General features: G+C 30.5%; 1 long non-coding RNA gene across 1 annotated transcript; it reads left to right on the top strand.

Moving 5' to 3' along the window:
- Window positions 1–15,507: 15,507 nt before the first annotated feature.
- LOC132738244 (uncharacterized) lies at window positions 15,508–17,263 on the top strand. Its single transcript, XR_009626844.1, has 4 exons — window positions 15,508–15,640; window positions 16,161–16,265; window positions 16,619–16,681; window positions 17,044–17,263. It is a non-coding gene; the product is annotated as an uncharacterized LOC132738244 (long non-coding RNA).
- Window positions 17,264–17,716: the final 453 nt, after the last annotated feature.

The following is a 17,716-nucleotide window of genomic DNA, read 5'->3' as shown; positions in this document are numbered from 1 at the left end:
GCGGCGGGCGTAAAATTTATCGCAGTAAATCATCGCTAACGAAAATTCAATTTCACAAAAAATGCAACGAATTTAAATTATGGAGATTGTATGTTTAGATATAGGATGATTAAAACACTCACTATGGTTGAAAGGCATTGGGCTAGTAATTTAAGGATTGCTGGACGTGTGTGTTCAAACCTCGTCATTGGTCAAACGGTCGCTCCCTTGAGCAAGAAAGTTTACACTTATTGCGAAGGTACTGTTTGGTTCTGGGAACGGATCAATATTTTGATCTACTGTAAAATGCCCATATCTTGTAAAGTATTGATAACATTATTCTAAACTATCATAAAGACGCTTCTTTTGGCCACTTTTATCAAATTAATATTGAATATTAATCTATGAGGATAAACAATAGATGGATGATTTTGAGTTTTTAATTTTGTCCTTGTCCTTAAATCTTAGCGAACATTTTCCAAATAAACCATATATAACTATAAGTTTAATTTTGGCATTTTATAGGAATTATTTATTATTATTATTATTATTATTTCATCTTGGCTTTTCCCGAATAATCGTGATTTTTTTATATTAAATCTTGGCATTTTCAAATAAAACCAGGACCATTTTATTCCGTCTGGCATTTATCGAATAATTTTAGACCATTTTGTTTTTCATCTTTGCATTTTTTCGACAAAATTTAGACTATATTATTCGGTCTCGGCATTTTTCGTATAAATTTAGACACTTTTATTCCATTGTGACATTTTCAATTAGTTTTGACCATGTTCTATTATCTTCACATTAAGGTTCAGAAAATAAAGATTTACCATGGGAATGTTAAGTTAACTATAATTTGCATCAAGAACATTATTGCTTTGTAATTAAAAAACCCTTTTTAGACAATAGAATGATGTCTCTACTCAACAGATTATGTCCAAACGAACATTAATTTATATGTCTAAACAGGACAGAACAGAACAATTTAACGCAACTGCAGATCTTTGTTATATGTTAGGCAATGAGTTTCTTATTTTAATAATTTTTTTATAGAATTATCAACTGAAAGAGAGAAAAAAATGTTCAAAACTTAATTGACAGCACAAGGTATGAAAAAAGCTGCAAGTTATTTATGTTTTTGAGATGAAATTTATTAGTATTTAAACTCTATATTTTATCAGTTATAATTTACATTAAGGTAAAAATTGATTATTCGGACTAAATCCGCCTGAGAACGGTTTGACTTCCTGTAAACTATACAAGGAAGAACTGAATATAAGTATACTTTTCATTGGTCATTTTAAAATTATACAATCAGAAATCAGGGATTCTCATTGGCCATTGTAAAATAAGTAAAATAATCTAAACATATACACGCCTAAATGTTAAGTTAATCCTAACAAGTTTCGGATACAAACTTTCGGATATCTGAGAACTGTGAATCGTGCTGGCTTCCTCCAATCAAAGATTTTACATTTTTACAAAGCTTTTAAGAATTCATTAATTCTTTAATGAAAATCTCATTCAAGATATGAATTTACCGAGTTAAACTGACATTTTGTAAGTTTTGCCCAAAATAACGAGAAACGGAAACGCATGTGTAGGAAAAAATAATAGCAAAAGGCATCAAAATAATTATTAATAAAAAACGCCTAACTTTTCTTGTACTCTCAGAGTTCGTGTTCTGAAATGATTATTGATGTTTTCCATTGATATAAATTTTTGTATATTTATGCAGAATTATATTGATGTGTACATTAAAATGCCGGTGTTAATTTACGAAAACATGACAGTTCCATTTCAATGTTTCTTTCATTTAGGCATTAATTTTTTCTTGACGAAACTCCGGAATTACCTACGCAAATAAAGGTAGTTTTATTTCGTCCGAATATCTTTTATAAAGATACTTTTTTAACATTATTTTTGGTGTGTGAATCCCATACATACAAAAGCGATATATAGACCACAAAAACGCCAAAATAAAATCCTCCTCCACACCATTGTTTACATTATGTTTATACAAAATATAAATAAGTCACATGAAGATTCAAACAACTTGAAAACAGGACACACACGTTTTTATTTTAAATGGTTTAATAGTACTCATGTTGCAATAGAATGCACTTTGAGTTTATTATAAGACACCCACGCAATTTTTTTAAGAGGACTTTGGATGTTTGTTATCATGAGACCAAAAGGATTGATACGTGATGTGGAATAGTTAGTACTTCTTTGCCAAGATTGTTCAAATTTTACCACTGGTGTAAAAATTGTCCCCGTCCCGAAGGTGACTAATTTTGATAGAACATGAATTCGTTTCATCCAACTCTTCCAGTAGTGGCATTTTCTTTAAATTGATTATAATTAATTAACTAATTAATTACATTATGTAAGAATAGCGGTAATGCATCTTATTGCGTGAATTTACATCTGAAGAAACTCTCGGACCTATCAAATTCCTCGCCCTGCGAGCTTGACCTTTAAATGAGTCTTAGTGCTTCTGCAGATGTTAATGAATTTTATTTATTTATTTATTTAGATGCTGTTTACATCATTTATCATTAAATGTACAGGAATGCAAGCATGATTAACTCTAGGTTTCAAAATAACAAAATGATAGAATTAAAGTAACATTATGCCCAATTTTTCGTTGTCGAGCTTAGCTGAATTGGCTATGTATTTAAAAAAAAAAGAGACTGACTTAAATAATGGTTATTGGCCTATACTTGATAATGAAAAACGTTTAGGATAAAATATAAATGATCCGCGTCACGACAAAACCAACATAATGGGTTTGCGACCACCAACTATCAGTTTCTCTACTAGCTATAGGGTCTGTAAGCGAACAGCATGGATCCTGATCAGACTGCGCGGATGCGCAGGCTGGTCTGGATCCATGCTGGTCGCAAACCCATTATGTTGGTTTTGTCATGACGCGGCTCAAATTATAGCAAGTGCCTAAATATAAAAAGACTGTCCCACTCTTTTCATAAATTGAACTTTAAGAATACTTTACAAAGGGTATTTGTGACCTTAGTTATGCAAATGCAAATGAACTAATTAATTATACAATTAAAAAAAAATGGCTAAATTTGAAGTTATTTTGATTATATCTCAATCTGACTAAAGTTCAGATGTACTGAAGTTATTTCTTGCATGTAGCGTTAATTAGAAATCAGATTGGACTATGGCCCGTACACCTACCATATACATATGTATGGGAATAATATCACTGTAAACAACAACAAAAAATATATAAATTCCAGTAACTGCAATAAACGACCTTAACAAAATAAAGTCGGTTAGACTTGATTAAGGTACATGAACATATCGGTTTAGCCCGTTAATTCTACATGCAGTTATGGCAAGCGCTCATGGATTTTAATGTTTGTCATTTCCGGTTGATTCTCCACTTCTTCCCGGCATCACTTATTACATCAAAACATTTTTCGGAAACCCGGGAAAACAGCCACCTGACACGGAAGTAAGAGGTTAAAGGCTCTTTATGTCCCAGAAATGCTTTTAATTTTATTTCTGAGAAGATTTTTATTTTTTAAGTTCCAAAAAAAAGTAACTCATTAGCTACTTTCCTGAACATTCATTTCATTCTGTTACATTTTAGCAATTATATTTCAGTTATATTGATTTAGCATTTTGTATGAAAGTTAACATACTACTTTTTAAATGTTTTGCTGCACTTTAATTATTACAATTATTTCACATTTAGCACTAATTTCTTCAGGTAACAAGCATCTGACACGCTCTAAAACCAATATGAGCCGCGTCACGACAAAACCAACATAATGGGTTTGCGACCAGCATCAGTTTCTCTACTTGTGGGTTTGCGACAAGCATCAGTTTCTCTACTTGTTATAGAGTTGGTAAGCGAACAGAATGGATCCTGATGCGGATGCGCAGGCTGGTCTGGATCCATGCTGGTCGCAAACCCATTATGTTGGTTTTGTCATGGCACGGCTCATATGTAAACATTATAAAATGCATGAAAGAAATATTTTGCTAAATTCGAAAAATGTTAAATAAATAGCCAGAATAGTTATTGATGTTTATTTTCAAGATGACAGTTGTGTCATTTTATGTTATGTTAACTGGAGCAGCGAAATCTCGGTACATGGTTCACTCGGTCATATATAGTGCTTGGTGCTTTGGCTTACTGTTACTATTTTTTGAAACTTGAAATATTTAGCAAAATGCTGTTCAGAAAACAATAATTAATTTATACAATTTAGAGAAATAAAAGGAATGAACCACTGTCCGTAGTGCTGAAGTAGTATAAATGATATTTTTCCAACTTTTCCTTGTACCGACTTGTTCATCTCGATGTTTATATTTCGTTTTTAAGTAATGTCGTATCTTTGGTGCGGAGTATGCGCATAACATTTTTTTGACTGGGTCTAGTGTTTTAGACTTTAAATGAGATACGTTAACTTCTTTGATACGTTAACTTCAAATTTTTATACGCAAAAATGGATGCCGCCAGTAATCCTTATCAACACTGTGGAGAGGTGTTCTGATGATAATAACGCTCGCCAAATACCATTTCCGGCAGATAGAGTTATTTTTTGTAATAGTACATATTGAGTAATAATAACTACAGTGTAATTGCAGATTATTTATTTCTGCCAATCAAATGTGTACATATACATATCCTTTCAATTTGATATCGCGTAAATTTTATAAAATTTTATAATGATAGTTATTTTAAATGATTTACTTTGAAAGATCGTGTGAAATTGGAAACTGAAATGATGAATAGTCATGCATGTGAATCAACATTTCATTTTCTGTTTTATTTAATGTAGGGTATCAAATTAAATGTCAAATGAATATGCAATATCATAGCAAATACCGTTCAATAGAATGATATGATATGATAACGTAATTTTAAGTTTTAAAAGGTCCTGTTTATGATTTGAAACGTGAATCATTAAAACAGTTTTAACCACATCTCCAAAATAGTTCTTTTTAGCACTTTTAGGACATTCATGTACAGCAGAATGTTTAAAATTTACCGAATGGACGTTCTAATGGAAAGACATTCCTTGTTTCTTATTTGAGTGGAATAAATAATCTGATTTACTTATAAACTACTAAAAAAAAACAATGTTTCATATTTTAATGTCACGTAATGATGTCATTAAATCATAAAAAATAAAGACTCAATCACATGATCCTTAAATTGATCCACATTTCGCAACTTTTCGGCCTTTTTCGTAAAACTTCGAATAGAATATACGAATAAAAATCTGTGGATGTTAATCGGCCAAGTGCCTTACTTTGAAAAAACAATCGTAATGACTGAGTTTTTACTTAGCAAGAAGATTGAATTGAAGTCGCTCGAGGTGTTTCGAATGTTTGAAAGTTTCCCGTTACTAATGAGTATTCGGTGATGTTTTGATTTAAAGGTAGACATTAACACGCAGCGTTGTGACGTCACAGAAGAAGTTGACGTTACTCATTACTCATAGCAACGTCATATTGCGTCCGGAAAAATTACACCAGTTGTTTTTAAACCATTAAAACATGGAAAATTAATGGCTAGTGAAAATCGAGGCTGTTTCGTTTGGCTCATTAGTTTAAAGAAGTCTTGCAACGAAAGGGTGAGTAGAATTATGGTATTAAAACATTCAATTTAGATGATTAAATTAGAGCTTTTGTGCATAATTTAGGGAAGCACGAATAATTTTGGTAAATTTAAAGCTTTATGCCTCCAGATGAGCCAAAATATTTCAAGAAAATAAAACTTGAAAATAATGAGATTTTAAGAAAAAAAGTTAAAGAGCTCAAGGATGATAATTGTATAACAAATAAAAAAGTGATAAAATAATAATAATGATAGGCCTATGTGATTATGATAATAATATTGAAGATGATGATGATTATTATTATTATGATCATCATCATCATTATTATTTTTATTTTTATTATTATTATTTTTATTATTGTTATTATTATTATTATTATTATTGTTATAATGATTAAATGATAAAAGATGATAAATAATAATTGATTAAATAGTAAATGAAAAGATAATTATAAGATTTTAATGATTCTTTAAAGATCCATACATAAACAGTGTTGGTAATGTTCTAGAGGAAATAATAAGTTCTTCTTTGATTTAAAAGTCGTAAAAAGTAGCAAAAAAATTGATTAACTTAGTAGGTAGATATTTAACTACTGGCGGCTATGTACAGACTTTACCCATGTGATCAGTGCGGACCAAGATTAGTCGGCACATTCGTCTTCACTGTTTGTTATTCAGTCAGTCAGCAGTGAACGATATACCAGTCTATTTAAGACATCAGCATGATTTTACTTGTAAGGTACATTGTCTCTTTTAACAGTTTTGCAAGATTTCGAAAACCGCATGCGCCAAAGATACTATGCAAGAAGAGGTAAGACTCTTGACCCAGAAACCCTGTTAAATGAAACAGGTACTGCCGACATGGTCGTCTGTAAGATTGCCAGCACGTCAAACAAAGTCGTTCCTCAAAACGTGTCATCTAAGAATGGTATAGTTACTTACTTGTACATTTTGTTTTCTAAAACAATTATGACTGCTATATACTCACAACTTTTAGTGCAGTTATATTTGTTCCACAAGAATTATGAAGCTCTTGGTTTTGTGTGAATCAGCCTATGTATGTACAAGAAAGACGGTATAAAAAGGTCAAAATGGCAGAATTAAATCCCGTAAAAGACAATTTCTTTTTCTGAAACTTCAAAAACCTATATTAGATATAAAATACCGAAGACTAAGTTTTAGAATCATTTTCATATGTCTGTCTTTGATTTCATTAATTCTATTAATTTACGAATAAAACTGAAGCAAAATTCTTTTTCAGACGCTGCTGTTGATACAGAAAATACAACAGTGACAGAAATCACAGCAGACGACAATACCACAGCAGACGACAAACTTGGTAAATACAGTCATGTATAGTTTGTTACTATTTTTACATTTCAGTATTTGTCTTTAATATTTAAAAAGTAAAAAAAAGATCTTTCAAAATTTGGTCACATGCAGCTCATAAAAAAAACCCATTAAAGTATTATAAAGCAAACAAGAGATTTTGCGTAATGTTGCATTCATTATCGAAATTTAATGTACATGTATTTTAATTAAAATTTGATCGTCACATTTAAAACCATACTGATACTATGTAAGGCCAAAACATCAACAACAATAACTCCTATTTAAGGCCCGAAAAATGTTACATTTTCTATTTTTCAGGAGCTTTATCTTATGTTTCTTTTTCACAGTGTTAATTTGTCATATAGCTGAGTTAGCCTTTACATTTTGCATTTTGGCTATTAGTATAGTTAAAGTAATTAAGTATTTTATAAAGAAGACGAAATTTCACTTTGTTTTCATTTTGCTACCTCTATAACATTTAATTTCACTACCCATAATACTATCTGTCTCCCTCCGAGTGTTAAGCATCTAACACGTTTTTAAAATATCCAATAATACAACATATTATAATCGTAAAGAAGAAATTATTTATTCATTTTTGAGACACAATGTGCCTTTAAGTAATGCCGTATTGTGTGACACTATGTCTAAATTACATTAAATAAAGCCTAACGAAATTAAAATTAAAAATATTTTTTAGTCGCAGAGTACGTTACATGCATCATAAACAAGGCAGCCGACACTCTGAGACAGGAGTTGTCTAACAATACAATTCCCATAACAGTGAAGCCAGCAGACGACAACATATCATTGTCCTCTAGTATCATCAGCCGTAAGTAATTGTGTTGATGTATAAGTCAATTATAACAATGTCCGTGGTAGGAGTGGGTGTGGGAAGTGTGCCTATTTATTACATTTTGCCTGTCATCCCACTGCCAGCTCAATGCAGTGGTTATGTTTTTGCGCTTTTTGAAATGTCCGGAAATAAGTCAGCGACACACAGCTACCTTCTAGCGGGGACCTTTACTTGGGGTTTGAAAATCTTAAAAGTCTCCGCTGTTTCTACGCATTGTTGTCCGTTGAAGAACGTGTCGAGTGCACAATACATAAAGTGTTTTTTGTTATTTTTGATGTTTATTCTATATCATAGTCCTACGCATTATTGTACATATGACATGGATCCTGAACAACGTGCCTCTACCCTTTTACGAAACCTTACTGTCAAATCAAAGGCATTTTAAAGAATAGTTCTTAGATTATTTCTAAGAGAGCTCATTTTTATTTAGTAACCATTCGTGTATAGGGCAGATTATCTAGTCTCAAATCTGACGTGGCATTTCTTGCATATCAGACTGGCGTTTCAGTTAGTTTTACCCATGCCGGAAATTTCATCTGGCATGGGGGGGGGGGGAGGGGGGGTTCCAGATGAAGTCGCGTGCTGTACAATGGCACGATTAAAGATGGACGTCATTTTACCGTTATGAATGATTTTGTAATTCATACGCTGTTGAATGAAAGTAGTTACAGTTGTAATGATATACATTTTCATTGAAAATAAAGATAAAGAATTTAAAATATAATGGAATATGGTAGAATATGCAAGAAAAAATATCTGACATATGTTTGCGGTTCGGATCGGAATATCCGTCGCTCGGTCACCCGCCCATGGGCTGTAACTCGGCAAGCCTCGTTACCGCCCAATGGGCGGGTCACCTCGGGACGGATATTCCGATCCGAACCGCAAAATATGACAGATGTTATTATTCTCGGCAATTAATAACATGACATAATTATTTACTTGACAGAAATTGCTGATATGGCTGTAACAGAGAGCTTGTCAAATATTATGATGGATGCTGACATCAACCAGTCTGCTACTAGAGCTCCTAGAACTGTCAAAGAATTCAAGGGTAAGAATTTTTGTTTAAAGGGACTCCTCTGAGATTTTTTAACATGACGGGACTGGAAAAGATTTTTCGAGATTTATGTTGTTCAATGTAGGTGTACACAAATAATAGCTAGTGTGCAAAATTTTACATTATTCGCCCACTCCGTTTTTTCCAGAATAATTTTTCTACTTTTGAAGAATTGCCCTCAAATTGGGCTGAGAAATAAACACGATATTTATATTTTACTTATAGGTATATTTCTTGATTAACTTATAGGTATATTTCTTGATTATCTTTTGCATATCATATTGTTTTAATTGCCCAAGCTGATCTTTGTTAGAAATTCAAAGTTTATGTTTTAGAAATTTGCCTGATTTGGACCTCAGTTGAGTTCCTTTAATATTTTTGACAAAACCCAAAAAAGTTTCAAAAGTTTTTGAAACAAAAATTCGCTTATGAAATGAAATGGCGTTTTAAAACGGGCGGGAAAAGAAAAGGGTTCGGGGAGGGTATGGGTTTTTAAAAAATGCTCTGTTTAAAACTTGAGTGTGTAATAAAAAAAAGTTATTTATACATTGAACTCATGGGAAAGATTTTTCTTACAGAAAACATTTGGGATTAAACCGGGTATGACGTCATTTTTAAAGGTCTTCCCCCAGTAAGCGGGGTAAGGTAAATTTTTAGAAATCATTATTTGTACATGTATTAAATTCAATCTTGAAATAGTTGGAAATGTAAAAGTTAAAGTAAGGACACTGCATTATGCTTACTGCAATATTATTTTAAATATAAACAATACATTACTAATGTCAGAAGCTGCATTTTAAAACGTCGTACTATATATACATGTTTGCCCATTGCCGTTACCATAGTGACTTGAATTAGGCTTCTACCCTGGCTCTAAAGATCAAGGGACATAATTATAGTTGAACTATTCAGTAACAGATACTCTCTGAGCATGTCTTAAAATATACGACATTAAATAAATAAGTTACTTTGATCGTTTCTTAAGAACAAGCCCCTTGTTACTACATGCACACTCAGTTTGATTTTCTTAATTTCAGAGTACAAGAAAAAGAAAGAAACAACGTGTGTGTGTGTTTTTGTTTGTTTGTTTTGGTGTTATTTGTTGTTATTTTGTTTTATTTTGTTAATTATTTTTTTTTTTGCTTTGCTTGTTTGTTTTACGTTTGTTTTTTCATGTTCTGCTTAGGCATTGATTTTATTTTTAACATTTTTTATTGTCATAAAAATGTTTCTGAATTTTATCTTCATCAATAAAGTCCATTGAAACATACTCTCGTGTATTTTTTATAACATCAAATGACAATAAATTCGTTCGAGCTGTTTCAGAAGCAGCTGACTGCACTTTCGGCCTCAATTAGAAAAATATCTATGCCATAGAATTCCTTTCTTTATGCCGTTAAAGTACTTTTGAATATACACACTAATTTATATGACGATTGTTGACACACAGGGGTGTGAATGATGTTGTTAAGATTTTTGCTGTTCTAAACTTTACACAAACAATTCTAATGAAACGTGTTAAGTCTGAATATAAACAAGCATTTGAAATATGTTTGTTTTTGATGCTTTTGAACATAATCAGAGTTTGAAAAAATGTTTGTTACATGCTGTTGTGTAATGATAGAAAAACATTTAAATAATGGATACACAACCTTACTAAACAGGTCTATTTTTCACATTTTGGTCATCTGTATAAATGAGAGCCCTCGACCAAAACAAAGCTTACAATATAAACACAGTTTCTAAAAATATCCGTTTTTATAAAACATGCGGGTTTTTTTTTTGTTTGTTTTTTTGTTTTGTTTTTTTTTCCCCAAAAATCTAAGAATGCTGAATTACGCTGCTGGAACTTTTATCTAAAATAAGCTTGTTTGTTTTCATTTACATAGAAACATACCTTTAGTGATTTCTTTACCGTAAATTTCTGCTCACATTATCGTTAAAAAGAATAAAGAAAATATTCCAAACCATGCGATATCTATTTATTGTATCGTAGTTTGGAGACCTTTCTGTTGAAAATGTGTCAGAGTTAAATCGTATACATATACATGCACCGTGCGTTAACTGGAGTGCATGTATTAGTTACTCGCACTCCAGAGCATACCCATTGATTGGTTCATTTTTGCTGGTGACGGAAGAGAAAGGAAAAGCGAAAGAAATATCATATTCAGATGCTCGTTCATTGGTTACTTTTTCCCGGGGTTTCATATTGTGACAACAGGGAACGTGTTTTAATGTTTGATTATGATACAAAAGAGAAAGAACATCAAAACACTCGGCAATCTGATAAATACTCGGGGGCTACGCCCCCCTCGTACAAATCAGATAGCCTCGTGTTTCGATGCTCTTTCTATTACTTGTATCATAGTTTGGGGATCTTTCTGTTGAAAATGTGTCAGAGTTAAATCGTATACATATACAAGCACAGTACGTTAACTGGAGTGCAGGTATTAGTTACCCGCACTCCAGAGCATGCCGATTGACTCATTTTTGCTGGGGTTTACTTATTGTGACGACAGAGAAAGGGGGAGCGACAGAAATATCATATTCAGATGCTCGGTCATTTGGTTACTTTTTTTCTGGGGTTTCATATTGTGACAACAGGGAACGTGTTTTTATGTTTGGAGAAAGAACATCAAAACACTTGGCAATCTGATTTATACTCGGGGGTTACGCCTTCAGACTTACAAAATCCCTGACCTTTAAATGCGTGTTAGTGCTTCTGCACGAAACAAGGTGCATTAACTCTCTTCTATAATAGAAAAACCTGATGCTTATATTTAGTCGTTTATTTTTTTATTCACGTTATTTTAGAAAATCGCCCGTCATTCAAAACCTTAACTACCATCATCACCACCACCAACAACAGCCATTAGCAGCAGAACAACAACAACAACATTTAACACTAACGATCGCCAAATAACATTTCCGGGACAAAGTTTATTTTTATAATAGTACAAATTGAGTCATAACAACTACAATGTAATTGCAGATTATTTATATTTGCATATCAAATTTGTACATATCCTTTCAATTTAAGATCGAGTAAATTTTATAAAATTTTATAATGATAGTAATTTTAAATGATTTACTTTGAAAGATCGTGTGAAATTGGAAACTGAAATGATGAATAGTCATGCATGTGAATCAACATTTCATTTTCTGTTTTACTTAATGTAGGATATCAAATTAAATGTTAAATAAACTTTCTCTGAATATGAAATATCAAAATAAAATTAATACCGTTCAATAGCATGATATGATAGCGTAATATTATCTAAGTTTTAAAAGAAAGATCCTGTTTATGATTTGAAACGTGAATCATTGCAATTTACAACAGATTTAACCACATCTCCAAAATAGTTCTTATTAACACTTTTTAGGACATACATGTACAGCAAATGTTGAAAATTTACCGAATGGACGTTCTAATGACAAGACATTCCTTGTTTCTTATTTGAGTGGAATAAATAATCTGATTTTATTATAAGCTACTAAAATAACAATGTTTCATATTTTAATGTCACGTATTGATGTCATTAAATCATAAAAAATAAAGGCTCAATCACATGATCCTTAATCTTGATCCTTTGAAGCTTCACCACATTTCGCAACTTTTCGGCCTTTTTCGTAAAACTTCGAATAGAATATACGAATAAAAATCTGTTACTGTTAATCGGCCAAGTGCCTTACTTTGAAAAAACAATCGTAATGACTCAGTTTTACTTAGCATGAAGATTGAATTGAAGTCGCTCGAGGTGTTCCGAATGTTTGAAAGTTTCCCGTTACTAATGAGTATTCGGTGATGTTTTGATTTAAAGGTAGACATTAACACGCAGCGTTGTGACGTCACAGAAGAAGTTGACGTTACTCATTACTCATAGCAACGTCATATTGCGTCCGGAAAAAATACACCAGTTGTTTTTAAACCATTAAAACATGGGAAATTAATGGCTAGTGAAAATCGAGGCTGTTTCGTTTGGCTCATAAGTTTAAAGAAGTCTTGCAACGAAAGGGTGAGTAGAATTATGGTATTAAAACATTCAATTTAGATGATTAAATTAGAGCTTTTGTGCTTAATTTAGGGAAGCACGAATAACTTTGGTAAATTTAAAGCTTTATGCCCGCAGATGAGCCAAAATATTTCAAGAAAATAAAACTTGGAAATAATGCACTGAGATTTTAAGAAAAAAAGTTAAAGAGCTCAAGGATGATAATTATAATAATAACAAATAAAAAAAGTGATAAAAATAATAATAATGATAATGTAATAATGATAATAATATTGATGATGATGATGATGACTGTTGTTATTATCATCATTATTATTATCATTATTATTATTATTATTATTATTATTATTATTATTATTATTATTATTATTATTATTATTATTATTATTATTATCATCATCATTATTATTATTATTATTATTATTATTATTATTATTATTATTATTATTATTATTATTATTATCATCATCATCATCATCATCATCATCATCATCATCATCATTATTATTATTATTATTATTATTATTATTATTATTATTATTATTATTATTATTATTATTATTATTATTATTATTATTATTATTATTATTATTATTATTATTATTATCATTATTATTATTATTATTATTATTATTATTATTATTATTATTATTATTATTATTATTATTATTATTATTATTATTATTATTATTATTATTATTATTATTATTATTATTATTATTATTATTATTATTATCATCATCATTATTATTATTATTATTATTATTATTATTATTATTATTATTATTATTATTATTATTATTATTATTATCATTATTATTATTATTATTATTATCATCATCATCATCATCATTATTATTATTATTATTATTATTATTATTATTATTATTATTATTATTATTATCATTATTATTATTATTATTATTATTATTATTATTATTATTATTATTATTATTATTATTATTATTATTATTATTATTATTATTATTATTATTATTATTATTATTATTATCATTATTATTATTATTATCATTATCATTATTATTATTATTATTATCATTATTATTATTATTATTATTATTATTATTATTATTATTATTATTATCATTATTATCATTATTATTATTATTATTATTATTATTATTATTATTATTATTATTATTATGGTAGTTATGATTAAATGATAAAAGATGATAAATAATAATTGATTAAATAGTAAATGAAAAGATAATTATAAGATTTTAATGATTCTTAAAGATCCATACATAAGCAGTGTTGGTAATGTTCTAGAGGAAATAATAAGTTCTTCTTTGATTTAAAAGTCGTAAAAAGTAGCAAAAAAATGATTAACTTAGTACATGTAGTTAGATTATTTAACTGGTGGCGGCTATGTTCAGACTTTACCCATGTGATCAGTGCAGACCAAGATTAGTCGGCACAATCGTCTTCACTGTTTGTTATTCAGTCAGTCAACAGTGAACGATATACCAGTCTATTTAAGACATCAGCATGATTTTACTTGTAAGGTACATTGTCTCTTTAACAGTTTGCAAGATTTCGAAACCGCATGCGCCAAAGATACTATGCAAGAAGAGGCAAGACTCTTGACCCAGAAACCCTGTTAAATGAAACAGGTACTGCCGACATGGTTGTCTGTAAGATTGCCAACAAGTCAAACAAAGTCATTCCTCAAAACCTGTCATCTAAGAATGGTATAGTTACTTGTTTTACAGTTGTACATTATGCTTTCTAAAACAATTCTTGCTGCAATGTATTCACAAAGTTTAGTGCAGTAATATTTGTTTGGCAAGAATTTTGAATCACTTAGTATTATGTTAATTAGCCGACTTATGTTCAAGAAAGATTGTATAAAAAGGGTCAAAAATGGCAAAATTAAGTCCCATAATAAACCATTTCTTTTAACTTAATACTAGAACTTCAAAAAACCTATAGTAGAAATAAATAAGAAGATTAAGTTATGGATCTTTTCCATGTCTGTCTTTTTTGTTAATTCTATCAAATATACGAATAACTATGAAACTAAGATTAACTTTAATAAGTTCTAGTATAAAAGTCTGGTAACATATTCTTTTCCAGACGATGCAGAAAATACAACAGAGACAGAGATCACAGCAGATGACAGACTTGGTAATACAGTCATGTATTTTTGCTTTATTTCACAAAATTTAAAAAATCCAAAAGTGAGAATGAAAAAAAAAAGATCATTCAAAGATCATTCAAAATTTCGTCAGAGCGCTGAAAAAGACCATTTTTAACTCATAAAGGCGGCATTATAGTCTATATAGCACACAGGAGATTTTGTTTCATGTTGCATTCATTATCGAAATAGATACTTAAAAAAAAAAGATCGTCACATTCAAAACCATACTGATTCAATGTAAGACTACAACAACATTTTGTTCAACTTTGTTTTCATTTACCTCTATAACAAATTATTCACTTTCCCATAATTCTCTCTCCCTGGAGATCCAATACTAGTATTACAACATAATATAATCGTGTTTTCTTGTGTTGTTTTCTTTCAAGGGAAGAATTTATGTATTCATTTCTGAGACACAATGTGCCTTTAAGTAATGCCGTATTGTGTGTAACTATGTCTAAATTATATTTAATAAAGCGTAAAGTTAAAAATCTTCTTTTAGTTGCAGAATACGTGACATGCATCATAAACAAGGCAGCCGACACTCTGAGACAGGAGTTGCCTAGCAACACAACATCCGTAACAGTGAAGCCAGCAGACGACAACATATCATTGTCCTCTAGTATCATCAGCCGTAAGTGATTTTGTTGATGCATAATTCAAATGTAGTATAGGAAGGGCGTGGGAAGTGTGCCTATTTATTACATTTTGCCTGTCACACCAATGCCAGCTAAATGCAGTGGTTATGTTTTTGCGCCAAAGTAGCCGTGAATAAATTCATATCTTGTACCTTCTAGCAGGAACTTTACTTGGGGTTTTGAAAATCTTAAAAATCTCCTCTGTTTCAACGTACTGTTGTCCGTTGAAGAACGTGTCGAGTGCACAAAACATTAAGTTTTCTTTTATATTTTTGATGTACTGTACATTTATATCATATTTCCTACGCATACTTGTACATATGACATGAACAACGTGCCTCTATCCTTATTGTCAAATCAAAGGCATTTTAAAGATATAGTTATTAGATTATTTCTAAGAGAGCTCATTAATTTTATATTTAGTAACCATTAGTGTAAAGGGCAGATAATCTAGTCTCAAATCTGACGTGGCATTTCTCGGCAATTAATTACATGACATAATTATTTACTTGACAGAAATTGCTGACATGGCTGTAACTGAGAGCTTGTCAAATATTGTGATGGATGCCGACATCAACCAGTCTGCTATTAGAGCTCACAGAACTGTCAAAGAATTCAAGGGTAAGAATTTTTGTTTAAAGGGACTCCTCTGAGATTTTTTAACATGACGGGACTGAAAAATTTTTTTTTGAGATTAATGTTGTTCAATGTAGGTGTAGCTACACCATATATATGTGTACAAAATTTCACATTATTCGCTCACTTCGTTTTTACAGAATAATTATTCTACTTTTTGAAAAATGACAAAAATTGAAAAAAATGCCCTCAATTTTTTTTCCGTTAAATGAAAATTGAACCCCAAGATAATCAAAGCAATCTACGATCTCAAGTAGTTTACCCTCAAACTGTAGTGGATTAATATTATTCACAAAAGTTATTGATACATTGCACTCATGGAATGATTATTCTTACAGAAGCATTTGGCATAACCGGATATGACTTCATTGATGACGGTCTTCCACCTGTAAGCGTGTAAGGTAAGATTCAGAAATATTATTTGTATTAAATCTAATGTTGAAATAGTTGGAAATGTTAAAGTAAGGACACTGCGTTATGCATTCTGCAATATTATTTTAAAAATAAACAAAACCTAAATAATGTCAGAATCTGCATTTAAACGTCGTACTATATACATGTTTGTCCATTGTCGTTACCATAGTGACTTGAATTAGGCTTCTACCCTCGCTCTAAAGATCAAGGGACATAATTATAGTTGAACTATTCGGTAACGGATACTCTCTGAGCATGTCTTAAAATATACAACATTAAATAAACAAGTTATCCTGATTGTTTCTTAAAAGAAAACCCTTTGTTACTACATTTTTTTTCTTAATTTCAGAGTGCAAGAAGAAGAAAGAAACAACGTGTGTGTGTTTTTGTTTGTTTGTTTTGTTGTTATTTGTTGTTGTTGTTCGTTGCTGTTTTGTTTTGTTAATTTGTATGTGCTTTTTTTCTTTTTCTTTTTTGCTTTGCTTGTTTGTTTTACGTTTGTTTTTCATGTTCTGCTTAGGCATCGATTTTATTTTTAACATGTTCTATTGTCATAAAAATGTTTCTGAATTTTATTTTCTGTAATAAAGTCCATTGAAACATTCTCTCGTGTATTACTTTCGTGTATTTTTCGATATCAAATGAGTGTAAATTCGATTGAACTGTTTCAGAAGCAGCCGACCTCACTTCACTTTCAGCCTCAGTTAGAAAAATATATCTTTGCCATAGAATTCCTTTCTTTATGGCCTTTGAGTGGTTTTGATTATACACAATTATTTATATATATAATGAGGATTGTTGACACACAGGCGTGTGCATGAATTTATTAAGACTTTTGCTGTTCTAAACTTAACACAAAAAGTTCTAATGAATCGTGTAAAATCTGAATATAAACAAGCGTTTGAAAGATGCTTGTTTCATGTTGTTAAGCATTGATAGAAAAGCATTTAAGTAATGGATACACAACCCTACTAAACAGGTCTCTCTTTCACATTTTTGTGATCTGTATAAATAAGAGCCCT

Source organism: Ruditapes philippinarum, unplaced genomic scaffold (genome assembly GCF_026571515.1).
Source record: "Ruditapes philippinarum isolate M1 unplaced genomic scaffold, ASM2657151v2 ctg1734_1_1_1_1, whole genome shotgun sequence".
In the NCBI taxonomy this organism is placed as follows: Eukaryota; Metazoa; Mollusca; class Bivalvia; order Venerida; family Veneridae; genus Ruditapes; species Ruditapes philippinarum.
The sequence above is the reverse complement of the archived record's forward strand: the minus strand, read 5'-3'. Positions and strand labels throughout refer to the sequence as shown.